This window comes from Centruroides sculpturatus, unplaced genomic scaffold, assembly GCF_000671375.1.
Source record: "Centruroides sculpturatus isolate CEXI.00-Female unplaced genomic scaffold, Cexi_2.0 scaffold798, whole genome shotgun sequence".
NCBI lineage: Eukaryota > Metazoa > Arthropoda > Arachnida > Scorpiones > Buthidae > Centruroides > Centruroides sculpturatus.
In genome coordinates, this window is record NW_019384974.1 from 203,857 (window position 1) to 212,479 (window position 8,623).

The window sequence follows — 8,623 nt, forward strand, 5'->3', positions numbered from 1 at the left end:
CCTTTTTTTGAAATGCTGTTTAGTTCTCTCTGTCTAGCCTCTTGGATTTCAGAAATTGACTAAAATTCTCTCCATTTCAAAGCAAATTTTAATTTAGGAAACGGAAAGTGATCAGTTGGGACTCGCCAGACTCTTTGAGGTTCTTGTTTATATCGATATAAATAAGAATAAATTGGGGAAAGAAACGAAATAAAAATTCAAATTAGAATTAATAATTACTTTTTATATAAATTAAAATGCAAAATTATATCATCGCTATAATTAAAGATATAGTAATAATTAATACAGTCGACCCCCCTATAACACGGTAGATACGTTTCGGTTTTCTCTCTTCATAGAATCCTCGAAGTCGGAAATAGAAAAAGTATAATTTTACTTGTTTTTAACTAAACATTTACTTTTAGTGTGCTAAAATAAAAAAACAATCTTTACTAAGTTCAGGGACCAAATTTATAAAAAGTTTTTGGTAGCAATGATTCAATTTAGTACAAGTGTCAGTCTTTAAAATATACTCCTTCGTGGTCTAAAGTTTTTGCATGTTCTAGTAATTTATGAAAGGCCTTTTTTTGAAATGCTGTTTAGTTCTCTCTGTCTAGCCTCTTGGATTTCAGAAATTGACTAAAATTCTCTCCATTTCAAAGCAAATTTTAATTTAGGAAACGGAAAGTGATCAGTTGGGACTCGCCAGACTCTTTGAGGTTCTTGTTTATATCGATATAAATAAGAATAAATTGGGGAAAGAAACGAAATAAAAATTCAAATTAGAATTAATAATTACTTTTTATATAAATTAAAATGCAAAATTATATCATCGCTATAATTAAAGATATAGTAATAATTAATACAGTCGACCCCCCTATAACACGGTAGATACGTTTCGGTTTTCTCTCTTCATAGAATCCTCGAAGTCGGAAATAGAAAAAGTATAATTTTACTTGTTTTTAACTAAACATTTACTTTTAGTGTGCTAAAATAAAAAAACAATCTTTACTAAGTTCAGGGACCAAATTTATAAAAAGTTTTTGGTAGCAATGATTCAATTTAGTACAAGTGTCAGTCTTTAAAATATACTCCTTCGTGGTCTAAAGTTTTTGCATGTTCTAGTAATTTATGAAAGGCCTTTTTTTGAAATGCTGTTTAGTTCTCTCTGTCTAGCCTCTTGGATTTCAGAAATTGACTAAAATTCTCTCCATTTCAAAGCAAATTTTAATTTAGGAAACGGAAAGTGATCAGTTGGGACTCGCCAGACTCTTTGAGGTTCTTGTTTATATCGATATAAATAAGAATAAATTGGGGAAAGAAACGAAATAAAAATTCAAATTAGAATTAATAATTACTTTTTATATAAATTAAAATGCAAAATTATATCATCGCTATAATTAAAGATATAGTAATAATTAATACAGTCGACCCCCCTATAACACGGTAGATACGTTTCGGTTTTNAGATCCGGCAAATATTGCTAATTTTAGCTTAGTATTAACTAAGCTAAAATTAGCAATATTTGCCGGATTATTAGTCCAAAAAACCCCCTTTTAAGTGGTTATAAAATTGAATACATTGATATTTTATAATTATCGCTGTTTGCCAATTTCGGGTGTTGTTTAAGTTTTTCTTTTCGAATGTCGTTCTTGCTAAATTTTGTTTTGTGTATTCTTGCGTTTTTGAGTTATTTTAATTTATTTAATAAACTCTTTTGTTTCTATAAAAAAAATCCTTTGAATTTTATTTCCTTCGTTGTTACATGATATAATAACATTATATCATTTAACAATAAATAATTATAATACAATACTGTACTATTATTCAATACAGAGGAATACTATATTGTTTTATTGCTTCAGTTAACGAATTTCATCCTGCTTACATAAAATGTTAGGAATTCCGCCATCAGTCGATTTTTTTCTCGATACACAATTCTAAGGAAGTTGAATTTTTCACAGGAATGGCTGTGACAGTACATGACTGTGATTGTAGTAAAATGAGTGGAGGCTAGGCTTCTTTTAAAGCTTAGTTTTATTGCGTGGGCGATTGGGATAGGCTGAATTTCAGAGCAAATGTTAAGATTTAAATGTGAAGAATAAGATGGATGGATAATGGAATAAGGCAGTCCGCCAAAGGTGCCTACTGGAAGTCCTATGGGAAACTGATTCCTACTTAGATGTTCTGCACAAGCAAGGGTCATATACTGTCAGTCACAAGCAAAACCTTGTTTTGCTTGTGACTGACAGTAATGACTGTGATTATAGTAAAATGAGTGGAGGCTATGCTTCCTTTAAAGCTTTCTTTTATTATTATTATTATTGCTTTCCTTTAATAGTTTACGCTTTCGAAATTAGTTTGCTCACTATCTTCAATGAGCTATCTTAGATACACACACGCAAAATAACCCATGTTTTTCTAAGAGAGTGAGAAAGATCTGATTTTTAGAGATCTCGAACGTATCATTAGCAAATTATGATGATTTCAAAATGTGACTAATCTCCTAGTTCTCTTGATGGAAATGAGACTTTTTTTTAAATCTTTAGTTATTGATGCATAGAGGGTTCACAGTTTTAAAACCTTATAATCCAAAGGATATGGCATGGAACTTACTAGTGAAAGCTATTCTTCCAGAATTTCATAGACGGTTCGATAAAGACTATGCTTCTGTTCAAAACTTAAAAAAATTCCGATACCATTCGAATTCAATACCAAAAAAAAAAACTTTATTCTTAGTATTAAACAATTAATTCTCCTGTCGCGATGGGTGAATTAGTTGATTAAGAAATATTTGTAATTTTGTTTTAATTATTTTTAATATTTGTAAATTATACCAACGGCAATTAATATATACAGGCATACCTCGACTTACGTCGTTTTTCGACTTACGTCGTTTTCCTGGAACCAATTACCGACGTAAGGCGAGGTATACCTGTATTCTTATATACTTAGATATAAATTATTATAGATTGATTGAGTAATGATTTAATTCAAAATCAGCACATTAAGACTGTTTGATAACAATTATATTTACTACGAATCGAATTGAACCCAATAGAAGCATCCAAAATAGAGAAGGTTGCAAACAGACGTCATTATTTATAATATGGCACTCATAATAAATTACGGGAATCAGGATCAAATTGGCAACTCGAATCGTAGGGATTCAAGTTCCCAATCCGATAGTAAACATGATAGTAAATTTATTACAGAATGTATATAAAAGAGAAAAGAATAGAGAGAAAAAAATTTTAAAAGAAAGAAAAACGTAAAATGAGTTAGTGATATTTTGCTAGGTAATAGAGTTTAGTTCATTTTTAAATCTGTATACAATCGAGATAATTATATATTAATATTTCATCAATAATTTAATGAAAGCATCCTTAAAATAAAATGTTTAAATACGAGTATATAGCATTATAAATATACCAGATCTTTAACATATCTGAATAGTTTGTTTTTCTTCGTAAAACTATAAAGATTAATTAGGTTATTGTTCAGTTAGAAAATAACCACTGCAGTACAAAATGCGAGTTCTCCTCTGATATAAATTGTTACAGTAGAACCTCGAAAACTCGGCTCTCGATAACCCGGCACTCCGGATAACTCGGCCACACCCTGGCAGGGCAAAAAAATCCTTAGTTAATTAATTTTCATTATAGACAGCTTTATAAAAGTATAAAAGCTCTCATAAAGTATTTTTCTCAGGTCTGTCTTATCAGGTAAATTACTGTATACAGTGTATTCATTAATTTTCATTTTAATGTAGTAAAGGCTCTATGCCTTCATAAAGGACGTACTTTTCCTTTGTTTAAGGGTATTTGGGCAGTTTATTCTCTGTTATTATGGGCAGTTTATTCTCAAGTAAACAATACATATAAGTACAGTACAGTATTTTCTGAGGAAACACTCGTACTTATTTTTTTAACCCCATTCCCGATAACCCGGCATTTTCACAAACTCGGCCACCCTTCGGTCCACATTAGGCCGAGTTTTCGAGGTTCTACTGTATTTTTTTATGGATTCCTCATTCCTGCTCGTCAGTTCTATTCCGGATTAAGCTTATTTTAATGATGTAAATTAAAATCGGCTATATAATCGGTTCTAATTTTTTTTTCATTATTATAATTGCCTAATATCTCCTGTCCAATAAGTTTAATATTGAATCTCTCGGAATTGTAAATTAAAAGTAATTCGTTTTTACGAAAATATTCAATGAAATTTGTAGATTTGTTGTTGGACAGTTTTTATAACATTTATCACTATTACAATCACAAAATTCCATTTAATATCTCGGAAAATTTTGTACATATTTTCTTTCCTTGAAGATTACAGTGAAAATGAAAAATAGCGAAATTCGGACTTCATTCCTACTGAAAATATAATAAACTTTAATGACTATTTTAAGATATTTTCATCATCATTTCTCCTAATTATAGTGCAGCCATTTCACAATAGAGTATTTCTAAAACGAGTCTTAATGATGAAAGTCTCCAAATAAGTAACAACTTTTACCATTCCAAATCATTTAAAGTGAAAATAACGCAATATTTTTTGTTTCTTTGAAAACATTTTCCTTGAAGAAATATATTTTAATCGATAACTTCTAAATACACAAACTTTAGAAGAAAGTATGTTATTTAATACGTTTCTTTGTTCGAGCGTTACAACGAATTATTAATCCAAAAGCATCAGAAGCCTGAAAAGAATTAAAGCTGACAAAACTTTTAAAATGAAAGTTAAATTTACATCAATCTAATACATCGAAGTTCATTTATACGGATATATCTATCAATATACATTATTTTGTTACTCCACAGAATTTATAATCTAGTAAGTTTTTACCATTTTATTGTAAAATTGAAATGAATTCCTTTTAGCCTTAAAGGAATTCATTCACTAGAAAATTCACTAGTTTTTTATCTCTCATGAAAAGTTTGTTTTTTGGCATTTACAACATTATGGCATTGCACGCTTCATTTACACTTAATGTCTTTGTGTAATTTATGATTTTAAGCTCTTGCAGATTATAAACAAAAGTTTAAACTTCAGTATTTGTTAAATATAAGATTTTAAATAAGAATTAGTTTATATATTATATTATCTGTTAATACTGTTTATATTTTTCGAATTTTATAATATATTGATCCGGCAAATATTGCTAATTTTAGCTTAGTATTAACTAAGCTAAAATTAGCAATATTTGCCGGATTATTAGTCCAAAAAACCCCCTTTTAAGTGGTTATAAAATTGAATACATTGATATTTTATAATTATCGCTGTTTGCCAATTTCGGGTGTTGTTTAAGTTTTTCTTTTCGAATGTCGTTCTTGCTAAATTTTGTTTTGTGTATTCTTGCGTTTTTGAGTTATTTTAATTTATTTAATAAACTCTTTTGTTTCTATAAAAAAAATCCTTTGAATTTTATTTCCTTCGTTGTTACATGATATAATAACATTATATCATTTAACAATAAATAATTATAATACAATACTGTACTATTATTCAATACAGAGGAATACTATATTGTTTTATTGCTTCAGTTAACGAATTTCATCCTGCTTACATAAAATGTTAGGAATTCCGCCATCAGTCGATTTTTTTCTCGATACACAATTCTAAGGAAGTTGAATTTTTCACAGGAATGGCTGTGACAGTACATGACTGTGATTGTAGTAAAATGAGTGGAGGCTAGGCTTCTTTTAAAGCTTAGTTTTNAACTGCCTAACCTATAACCAAAGTCTCCTTTTAATTTGTTTTTAAAAAAAAGCGCTTGACAAACTTGCCCCGCATGCCGAAGTTGCCCCGGTCTCCCCTATATATTCCGAGTATCAGGTTTAGTACGAATGCATTTCTCGACTATATTACTGGACGATAGCTGTTTATTTTAATATAATAATAATCATCAAAGATACGCTAATGTGATCAAAATATTTCGTAAAATGTTTATGCTTTTCTTTATTCGCCCATGTAAAATATTTCATATAATTGGATTAATCGTTTTAGATTGTAAAACCATTTAAACTCAAATAATTTGCTAATATAAGTAGATAATTTAAATTATTGATAATTTAATTATTGATATTTCTTTGCTGTATACACAAAACAGAAAATCGAGTACAGCTGTCCTTTGATAGTCCTACGTTTTATAATCCGACATGCTCAGTAGTCCGACGCACCTCCCGTCAAGGTACCCGTCCCCGTTACGTGTCTACTTGCACAGAAACATGTCGCGAGGTGAATCTACCCACCCAATTCTTACAAGATGACACACATTTCGTGTGTTTTCCGTGAGCAGTTCTGTTCGAACAGTTAGAATAGGGAATATTGTAGGCTACTGTTAGCAAAACAATGCCAAATATGTAACCACTTTCGGTAATCTGGACACTCTTGGTAATCCGACACCCGTTTGGTCCCATACCTGTCGGATTATCAAGGGACAGCTGTACTCGTATGTTTTTGCGAAAGATTTTTCGTCTAGAAAAATTAAAATATTTTTTCTCTTATTCTGCAATTAAACTATTTAGCATTTATATTGTATTGAAAGAAGCCTTATTTCTCTGTTTAACCAATTTTGTATCTATGAATAAAACTTTATGCCTGTAAAGCCAGAATTAAAATGGAAAGAAATAAAAGCCAGTTCTCGAGCTATCCTTAGGTATTCTGAAATCACACGTATTTAGAGCTTGAAGTATAGTGTTGAACTCCGCACTTTAAATTTTATCAAAAATTTTTAAAAGTTAATAATTTATTATAAGAATTTGTTACATTTCTTGGTTCGATTTCTTAAGTTAAACGATCATCCAGTTAAAAAGAGAAAACACTTTATGGCCTTGTATCGGATATTTCCATAAATAAACCTTGGGCAGAAATAAAACAACTTCAGTATATAATGCCAAAAATTGTTCAGATTCGATGTCAAAAATAAATTTATACCTATTATTAATAACTTATTTAATGATAAAGAGTAAAAGGTGGTTTTTTAATATAAATTACTCCATTCTTTATCCAAGAAATCATAATATTCATCAGTTTCTTCTTTGTCGCATTCCAATGTGTCAATATTATTCTCGTTTTGTTCCTGCGTCATCTTCATTTCCAGAGTTTTACAAAGTAAAAACAATATATAGACTACGTATATTCTTTTTATTTTTTTGCTGGCATATTTACTTACTTTATCATTGTAATAAAAAATTAATTATTTTTTATAGTTAATTTTAGAATAGAAAATGTTAGTTTTTGAATAATTTTGTGTAATTCAAGTGGAGGACTTCAAGCCAAACCCATTTGAAAATTTTGTATATATTGAATGTCTACAACTAAAGCACAACTATTCTCGTCATTTAGAAATAAGAAATAATATTTTTATAATATATATTTAATAGCGCTATATTTAGCAGAATCGTGAGAACAATACAGAAATTACTAGAAAATTATAGAAATCAAATTAAAAATGTAAAATATTAATCAATTATTTCATCCATGATTAAATTCACAAAATAATTGTTATGCAAATTCCATTAATTTCTTATGAACAACTGAAGAAGGTTTAATTCTTCAGCAATAGGATGCAATAATTCAGTACAATAAAGACGTGGAGGTTGAAATTATTTCACATTCAGTCAATTCCGCGAATATCTGATAGTCTCCCAAAATAGAAAAATTTCATATATGCTATTGTGTGGCCACGTTGAAATTTTTTAGGATTATATCATTATAGTAGACAATCTACCATAATAATAATATTATTATTTTGGCCTATATTAGCCTGTATTATCACTACATTATAAAGAAAATATTCTCTTGTGCACGAGTGTAACAAGTTAAATAAAAGGAAATGACCTAGAAATTAAAAATATCTCAACTTAAATTTTAACTGTCTGATGAAACAGTATTGATATTTGTAGGAAAGGAGTTATATGCTAAAGAATGGTTAAATAAAGTAGAAAAATTAGATTTATAAGCTCAATAAATTATTAATAATGTAATAATGTCTTTATAACATGTAATGTTTTAAAAAGAAAACGTTTAGTGACATTTCTCTCTTTATTTAGAGTGCATAATTAATGGCTGCTTTGATATGGAGTTTCATGCTGTTCAATATTAGAGCTTCTTAATTTAAAAAAAAAATCATGAAATCATAATATTTTTTTAAAACTATAAGCTTTTTAACTAATAAAAACAAAACAGAAGAAAATTTAGAACAATTTTAAAGTTACAAGACAAAATTATTTTTCATTAGCACTAGTTTACTTCTTAACTTACTTTTTCGTATAAAATAAAATACAAGTAAACGAAGCTTATCTAAAAGTTTTTTAAAATATGGAATCATACCATATTTTTTCTTATATTTAAGAAAAAATAAATTCTGCTCTTTCGGAGACCTCCGTACTAGCAGAATTAGTAAACTGCAAAAACTAATAAATGCCAACAGAATGCACAACTGCACTGAGCAGACCAATAACGTGTAAAAGTATTGTCCATTACTGTATTGCTTTTATTTTATACAAAAATATTTTAGTATTTATTTGTTATCATATTTCAGATATAACTTGAATTCATCTTTATATTTATTCATAAACCTAGCCTGTTCGTATAATTAGAGAATCATTATAAAATAATATAAAAGAGAATAAAAGTT